At 47.3% G+C, this 9,115-nt stretch overlaps 2 long non-coding RNA genes across 2 annotated transcripts; both read left to right on the top strand.

Moving 5' to 3' along the window:
- The first annotated feature begins 708 nt into the window (after positions 1 to 708).
- LOC145423828 (uncharacterized) lies at positions 709 to 1,474 on the top strand. Its single transcript, XR_013904882.1, has 2 exons — positions 709 to 1,275; positions 1,367 to 1,474. It is a non-coding gene; the product is annotated as an uncharacterized LOC145423828 (long non-coding RNA).
- A 219-nt stretch (positions 1,475 to 1,693) lies between these two features.
- On the top strand, positions 1,694 to 7,418 carry LOC145423639 (uncharacterized). Its single transcript, XR_013904698.1, has 2 exons — positions 1,694 to 4,364; positions 5,905 to 7,418. It is a non-coding gene; the product is annotated as an uncharacterized LOC145423639 (long non-coding RNA).
- Positions 7,419 to 9,115: the final 1,697 nt, after the last annotated feature.

Raw genomic sequence — 9,115 nt, 5'->3', positions numbered from 1 at the left:
ACTGACATTACTTTTAGTTTGATTCCAAAAAAGTGACAAAACATTAGCGTCCACTGTACACTCTGCGTGGAAAGAAAACAGCAAAAAAGCAAAAAATGACCACATACATAAAGGGCCTAGCATTCAGAGGATGGTCCGCTTATCCAGCCTCACCTCTGGTGCTGGTGTCCACCTCTTAATTTTAAATACATCTAGACATTGAGGGTTCTCGGGAGTGGCCATTCAAAAGGGATAGAGCAGGAGAGAATTTTCAGCATCCTGACAGCCTGATGGTTGAAGTTGTCTCTCTGTCTGCTGGTTCTAGCCCGGAGGCTCTTTATTCTGTGAAGGGACTAGAGTTGTTGTTGTGCTTTACTGACCAGTGATGCCGTGTTCTTTGACCAGGAGAGATCTTCTGAGATGTGCACACCCAGGAAGTTGGTGCTGCTTACCCTCTCCAAAGCAGCACCATTAATGGTTAGTGGGGTGTGCAGAGTGTAAACTCTCCTGAAGTCTATGATGATCTCCTTAGTCTTCTCCACATCCAGGGAAAGGTTGTTGTCCCTGCACCACTCAGCCACCACATTTAAAAGACATTAAGTGTCGCCCAAAGCGCTGAACAGAGGGATAATATAATCAGATGAAAAAAGAATTAAAATAGATAAGATTGTTACGGAGTATAGCATGGTGGGAAAGGACGGAGAGAAAACCCCCCCCCCCCCCTTAAGTTTTGTTGGTTTTGTTTTTGAGTTTGTTTTGGATTAATTGCATGTTTTTGTGTTTATTTACGGTTGTTGCACCTGTGTGGGAGGGGAGATTTTACTCTAGCCTAGCTGCCAGTGAGGCGGAGTTGAATACAGGGAGCGGCTGATTGGAGTTCCTCTTTATAAAGGGGAGAGGAAGCAGGAAGTGTGGTTGTTGTTTTTAGTAGGACCTCGGTGAAGCAGGAGAGCCCCGGAGATCCAGGACAAAGTGTGCGCATTTTTAATAGAAAGGATTTTTTTAGCCTGGCCTGGTTTTTGCTTTTAACGAAACGGAGGATGTGGAAAGGAGGACGTATTCCTATGGAGCTGTGAGAGGACGTGCTGGAAAAGAGAGGACGTGCTGGAAAAGAGAGGACGTGCTGGAAAAGAGAGGACGTGCTGGGAAAAAAGGACGTATTGGAAAAGAGGAAAACGAGCACTAGACTGGAGACCTCCTGCGCCCCGATAAGAAGAACTGGACCAGCTCGGGGAAGTTTAACTGCCGGGAGGTAATGTGGAGACCCAGCCTCGAACAAAGTTAAAGCCCGAAAAGGTGGGTGGCAAACCTGTTTTATGGAGCTGCAGGATTGATACGGTTGGTTGCGTGTTCGTGCAGTGACCCTCTCTCCCCTGTTTGTAACTAGGCGAGGAACTCGGACCGCGGTGGTCTTTGGGCTTTGGATCCCTGGCCGGGGTTGTCTTCAGCCGGTAGTTTGCCTAGAGGAAGAACGAATAAATTTTGTGTAACCCATTGCAGTGTGTGCGTGGTGGTTTGTTGCTGGTCCTCACTAGAATTCCTATTCTTTTTGCATGGAGGCTCTCTTAACAGACCTCCTGTAACATTTGGCGTTGTCGACAGGATTTGTGACCAGTATACAAACCTACCTGCCTTAGACTGATTAATATGGCGGATGAGTTATCTGAAACCAGGAATATGGCGTCACCATTTTTTATCGGTGCGCCCTGGGTACCAAAATTTTGTGGGCTTAATATGAATTATGAAGATTGGGAGAGTCAAATTAGCGCAATGCTCCGTGCTCAAAAGTGGTCGATAGAACAGCAATGTGATTTTGTATTGAGTGCATTAGGAGGAGAATCACGACGTGAAATTCTTATTCTGGAACAAGCGGAGCGGGATACGCCAGATAAAATCTTTCTTCAGCTTAAAGAACTGTATGGGGACAAAACAGCCGTGGGTACCCTGCGTGCCATGTTTTATGAATGTAGACAAAGGACAGAAGAGCCTATTAGAAAGTTCACGTTACGCTTAAGGGAGTTGGGCCATCGCCTGCAGACAAAAGAGCCACAAGGGTTTCGGCGGGCTGACCTGCACCTGCGTGATCAGTTTGTCTTGGGTCTTAGGGAGGGTGAGATACAGCGTGATCTGCGGCGTTTATTAAGGCACGATCCTGACCTCTCATTTGAACAGGTGCGTAAAGAGGCTCTGCAATTGGAAGCGGATGCGCTGTATGGCGTACATGAGGACTCCGCTTGTGCTGTAGTAAGAGGGGATTTAAAGTGGCAGGATACTCTGAATTGGAGAGATAAGTTTAAAGTGGAGATCCTTGCAGAAATGAAGGAGCAAATTATGGATCTCAAAAATACTCTTCAGGAGGAGCTGAGGGAATTTGTCCGACCAGCACCAATGCCACGGACGTTTTCAGCTCCTAGAGGTGAGCGAGAAAGGTGGAACCTTAGTTCCCCTCAATATAGGGGAGGTGTTGAAGTGTCCGAGCCACCCCCGGTGACAAGGCAAACCCCACGGTTAGTGGAGCGACCACGGCACAAGTGGGATGAGCATGGGCAGCCTATTTGTAGTAGGTGTGGAGTTAGTGGACACATGGCAAGAGAGTGTCGGGGCACTTCATCTCAGATGGCTTTAAACGAGTAAATCCAGTCGCTATGGGCCAGGTGATTGGAAAGGATGATAGTGGTCCAACTCAGTTAAACCACCCTCAATTTTTAGGGGCATGCCGTCAAGTAGAAGTATTCATTGATGGTAAAGAAGTGACATTTTTGCTGGATACTGGGTCTAATGTAACATTAATGCCACAAGCCTGTTTTAGGAGATTGTTTGGTGAACAGGAGCCGGGGAAAGAGAGTGATCTTAATTGGCTAAAGCTGAAGGCCGCGAATGGATTGGCTATTCCTTACGTGGGCTATGTGTTAGCTGAAGTACAGGTGGGAGACATTACCCTAAAAGATATGGGAATTGTGATTTCAAAGGACGACCCCAATAATTCTAATGCATTACCTATATTAGGTATGAACATCATCGTTCCATGTTGGGATGTGTTTTTTTTGAAACCTCAGACGCAGACCCAGACCTGGCCTGTTGGCTCGACTGTAGACGCTCAACAAGCGTGGGCATCTGCTTTTCAGGACTGTCAAAGAATTCAGGCAGCTGTCCCCGTACCACAAGTAGGGACCCTGCGACCCGCTTACCGCCACCCGGTGAAGATCCCTGAACACAGTGAGCAGGTGATTTGGGCTAGGGCCCCACAGACACTGAGGAAAGGACAATGTATCTTGGTGGAGCCATTGGAAGGGCCTAGTACAGTTGCCGTTGCTCGATCGCTAGGAACTGTCTATAGAGGCCGGGTCCCTATCAAAGTAAGGAATCTCAATCCTTTTCCTATTACGTTACGACGTTATGAGGCCCTGGCTACATTCTCCACGGAAAATGTCGACATTCAGGAACCTTTTGAAGTCACGTTTGAGCAAACCAGGCCAGGCATCGTTGAAGTGGGCGTATCCCAGGTGAGCTCGGAACCATCTGGTAAAGCTCCTCACATTGAAGTTATGACACAAGGGCGGTCGAATCTATCTATGGAGGAGCAGGAAAAGTTAAATGGTCTCTTGAGGAAGTGGGGCGATGTGTTTGCTGCCGATGAAGAGGATTATGGCCACACAGATGTAATTACGCACTCTATTCCGACAGGTATGGCACCTCCTATTAGAGAGCGGTATAGGCCAATCCCCCCTAAAATGTATCAGGAAGTGCGAGAATTGCTGAATAATATGATTCGATCAGGGGTGGTGCGAGAGAGTACAAGTCCCTGGGCAGCACCCATTGTCCTGGTAAGGAAAAAGAATGGGGAATTGAGATTTTGTGTGGATTACCGCAAGTTGAATGCAGTGACACATAAAGACGCCCATCCATTACCTAGAATTGAAGAGACCTTGACGATGCTGACTAAATCAAAATACTACTCCACCCTTGATCTAGCAAGTGGGTATTGGCAAGTGAAAGTTTCTGAAGCTGACAGGGAAAAAACTGCATTTTGTACTCCTTTTGGCTTGTATGAGTTTGAAAGAATGCCTTTTGGATTGTGTAATGCTCCAGCAACATTTCAAAGGTTGATGCAGAGTTGTTTGGGAAGTCAAATCACAGAGTCCGCTTTTGTCTATCTGGATGATGTGATAGTATATTCACCGGATTTTGACAGCCACCTAGAACATCTGCAGGCAGTGTTTGCAAGATTGAAGAGCCATGGGCTGAAGTTGCGACCTGATAAATGTGTTCTTTTCCAGCAACAGGTGAAGTTCCTGGGTCACCTGGTGAACAGTGAGGGTGTGGCTCCGGACCCTGATAAGATTGCCGCTGTACAGAAGTGGCCGGCCCCGCAGACTATTCATCAGGTGCGTTCCTTCTTGGGCTTTGCCGGTTATTATCGGCGGTTCATTGCAGGGTTTGCGGGTGTTGCTAGGCCTCTTAACTCGCTGCTAGTGGGAGTACCGAAGAATAAAAAACAGAATATCCCCATAAATTGGGATGAGGATTGTCAGCAGTCCTTTGATCTTCTGAAGCAGAAATTGCTCGAGGCTCCTATTTTAGCTTTTGCTGATTTCAGATTACCCTTCCGGCTTTATACGGATGCCAGTAAAGTGGGCCTTGGTGCAGTACTGTCTCAAGTACAAGATGGGAAGGAATGTGTGATAGCCTATGCTAGCAGAAGCTTAGCACCCGCCGAAAGGGATGATGCAAACTATAGCTCCTTTAAACTGGAGCTGCTCGCTCTGAAGTGGGCGGTGACTGAGAAATTTAAAGATTATCTATGGGGGTCTCTGTTCACAGTTTATACTGATAATAATCCATTGGTCCATTTATCGACTGCAAAAGTGGGCGCAGTGGAACAACGGTGGGTAGCCCAGCTCGCAAATTATCAATTTGATATTAAGTATCGGCCTGGCCAGGAAAATGTGAATGCTGATGTTCTGTCTAGAATGCCATTGCAGGTGCAACCCCAGGATTTGGTGCCTCCACAGAGTGTGGACGAAAAAGCATGGGTTCAGGCTGTGAACATCGATTGGGATCCAGGATGCTGGCAAGGCTTACAAGAGCAGGACCCCACGTTGCATAGAGTGAGATACTACATGGCCCGAGGAAAGATGCCATCTGGGGAGGAAAGACGCCAGGAGCCTACTGCAGTCTTAAACTACATGAAACAATGGTCACGGCTGGAGTTGTTGGAGGGTGTTCTGGTCCGCAGGGGGGTGGATTCCAACACCTGTGAGGCGTACTACCAAATCCTTGTTCCTTTGGAGGAACAGCAACCAACATGGAAGGCTTTCCATGAAAGGAATGGTCATTTGGGGGTGGCAAAGACACTTTCGATGCTGCGCCGTAGTTTTTATTGGCTTCAAATGGAGAAGAGAGTGCGGGACTGGACAACATCCTGTGAACGGTGTGTACGTCATAAAGGTCGTGGTGACGGTCGGGCCCCACTTAGCCCTGTTCTTACACACGCACCTCTCCAAACCGTGGCAGTTGATTTCCTGACATTAGGTAGACCGGCAGACTCATACCAGTACATTTTGGTCGCCACTGATTTGTTTACAAAGTATGCTTGGGCAATACCTACCAGGGACCAGACCGCTGCAACTACAGCGAAGATGTTGTTGAGACATATTATTCAGCCAATTGGATGCCCAGAACAACTGCACTCGGATCAAGGGGCTAATTTCGAGTCCGCCCTCATAAAGGAGCTCTGTCAGTACTATAATTGTCAGAAAAGTCGAACTACTGCCTATCATCCTCAGGGAAATGGGGCCTGTGAGCGTTTCAATCAGACATTAATAAATATGCTGTCCACCCTAGAGGAAGAGAGGCGGACTCGGTGGGTACAATGTTTGCCCGAACTGCTCCAGGCTTATAATAACTCTGTCCATGCGTCTACAGGTTACACCCCCCATTACCTGATGTTTGGATGGAATGCTCGTCTGCCAGGCGAGCTGTTTATGGGGACGAAGAGACCCATGGAGTCAACCACGACGCAGGAGTGGGTGAGGAGACATCATGAGCGCTTGAGGCTGGCATACCAGATGGTGGAAAAGAGCAGCCAGAAGGCTGCAGGCCGGATGAAGGACAGGTATGATGTTGGGGCTAGGGCAGCACCATTGCTCCCGGGGGAAAGGGTTTTAGTCCATACGACAAGAAGGGACGGACAGGGTAAACTGGCAGCACACTGGGAGGAAGAGATCCAAATTGTAGTTGGCCAGCCAAACCCTATGAACCCAGTCTACAGAGTTCGGCCAGAAGGTAAAGATGGGCCTGTTAGAGTGGTCCATCGTAATCGCCTGCGCATATGTACTTTCTTGCCTTCCGTCAATGATAAAACAGGAGGTGGCGCCTTAGAACCAGGAACGGCAGCTGCGCATGATATAGCAACAGCCTCAGACCAGTGGTTACTTCTATGGAGTATGGCACAGCAGATGCCAGGGCCAGGTCACTATCCGTCCTCCAACAAGTCCGCCCCTGCAACTCAGGAGGGTTTAAGGAGATCGGCCCGTGAAAATCTCGGGAAGCCCCCACCTCGATATACTTAGTAGAGTGCCCGAGGACGGGCTAGGAAAAAGTTGGGGTGGGTGTTACGGAGTATAGCATGGTGGGAAAGGACGGAGAGAAAACCCCCCCCCCCCCCTTAAGTTTTGTTGGTTTTGTTTTTGAGTTTGTTTTGGATTAATTGCATGTTTTTGTGTTTATTTACGGTTGTTGCACCTGTGTGGGAGGGGAGATTTTACTCTAGCCTAGCTGCCAGTGAGGCGGAGTTGAATACAGGGAGCGGCTGATTGGAGTTCCTCTTTATAAAGGGGAGAGGAAGCAGGAAGTGTGGTTGTTGTTTTTAGTAGGACCTCGGTGAAGCAGGAGAGCCCCGGAGATCCAGGACAAAGTGTGCGCATTTTTAATAGAAAGGATTTTTTTAGCCTGGCCTGGTTTTTGCTTTTAACGAAACGGAGGATGTGGAAAGGAGGACGTATTCCTATGGAGCTGTGAGAGGACGTGCTGGAAAAGAGAGGACGTGCTGGAAAAGAGAGGACGTGCTGGAAAAGAGAGGACGTGCTGGGAAAAAAGGACGTATTGGAAAAGAGGAAAACGAGCACTAGACTGGAGACCTCCTGCGCCCCGATAAGAAGAACTGGACCAGCTCGGGGAAGTTTAACTGCCGGGAGGTAATGTGGAGACCCAGCCTCGAACAAAGTTAAAGCCCGAAAAGGTGGGTGGCAAACCTGTTTTATGGAGCTGCAGGATTGATACGGTTGGTTGCGTGTTCGTGCAGTGACCCTCTCTCCCCTGTTTGTAACTAGGCGAGGAACTCGGACCGCGGTGGTCTTTGGGCTTTGGATCCCTGGCCGGGGTTGTCTTCAGCCGGTAGTTTGCCTAGAGGAAGAACGAATAAATTTTGTGTAACCCATTGCAGTGTGTGCGTGGTGGTTTGTTGCTGGTCCTCACTAGAATTCCTATTCTTTTTGCATGGAGGCTCTCTTAACAGACCTCCTGTAACAAGATAAAAAAAAAACATTGTAAAAATGTATGTGAGACATCCATATACACACACACACACACGCAGAAGCAGACTCTTATATAAACTTGTTTGTAGAAATATATATGTACACGCACATACATATACAAAAGTGTACACATTCACACACAAGCACACATACGTGAACTTAAAGTATATGTATACGTATACACATGCATATATCATCCAATGAGATAAAACACTGGAATAGCTAAAACTGAATAAAAGTGGTACAGAGATACAAAAGCCTTTGAAAATACGTAGGTCTTCAAATTTGTTTTGCAGATTTCCAAATAGGAAGAGGACTTTATAAAAGAGGGAAGACTGTTCCAGAGTCTCGGAGCGGCATTGGAGAAAGCCCTGTCACCTCTAGATTTTAACTGGGAGTGTGGAACTGTGTGCTGGAGGAACACAGAGTTATAGTGGGTAGGTGCAGGCTAAGGAGATCTGAAATGTAACCAGGAGCCAAGCCATGGAGCCATGGAGAGTATCGGAGTAATATTCTCTCTCTTTCTGGTCCCCGTCAGGATCCTCGCGGCTGCATTTTGAATGAGTTGCAAGCGGGACAGGCCTCACTTACAAATGCCTAAATAGAGAGAGTTACAGTAGCCAAGACTATGATATGAAGGCATGGATAACTGTTTCCAGGTCTTTAGATGACATTTTTGAGTTTAGCAATGCTCCTGAGTTGGAAAAAAACTGCAATGAACAACTGTTGTTGCTGATGTGACCTACCACAGTTGTTCATTGGCAAATTTGCGGTCTTCCTGTCAGGAAATCCAGCAGCCAGTACGGGTGGGCAGCAACACCTCCAGCATAAGAACACTGAATACGGGGGCTCCCCTAGGATGTGTGTATAAAGTGAGGTGCTGATCCCCACCAGATCCAGTTTGTGAATGAGTTGGTGGGGAATGATCGTGTTGAACGCTGAACTGAAGTCTATGAACAGCATTCTAACATATGAGTCTCTTGTGTCCCGATGTGTGAGGGCTGAGTGAAGGGCAGTTGAAAATTGCAATCACTGGAAATTAAAATGGTCCTGTAGTACTGCCTTTTCATCTCTCTGATGTCACGTGACAGGTTTGCCCTTGCTATTTTTAGGCTCACCTCATCCCTGACTCTGTAGGTCACATTTCTCACCCTCAGAAGCCTGTAGACCTCACCTGTGAGCCATGGTTTCTGGTTGGCCCAGACAGTGATAGTCTTGGTCGCTGTGACGTCATCAGTACACTTTGAGATATAGGCAGTGACAGTTTCTGTATATTCCTGCAGGTGGAAGGAATATAAGGAGCTAAGCTAATAGCTATGTTAAGCTAGCAAATCCTTAAAGACAAAACGAATGAATACCGTGAATATAATAGGCAGGTACTTCTGATTAAGCACATGTGGGTTACACATGATAAGTCGCTATGTGCAACTTGTATAGATAAATAACTGAGTGTGAATTGACATCTGTGAGGGTTTATTTGGGCTTTTAGTGACAGTTTCAATCAGTTTCTGTCTCTGCTGGTTTCTAGTGGTTCTGATGCCCACACTTTGGGTTAAAGTGGCTCAAACTAATTCCCAGATATATGCCTGTGTTTAGAGTAC

This window comes from Astatotilapia calliptera, chromosome 22, assembly GCF_964374335.1.
Source record: "Astatotilapia calliptera chromosome 22, fAstCal68.1, whole genome shotgun sequence".
Classification (NCBI taxonomy): Eukaryota; Metazoa; Chordata; class Actinopteri; order Cichliformes; family Cichlidae; genus Astatotilapia; species Astatotilapia calliptera.
This window is presented reverse-complemented; position numbering and strand designations above follow the sequence as displayed.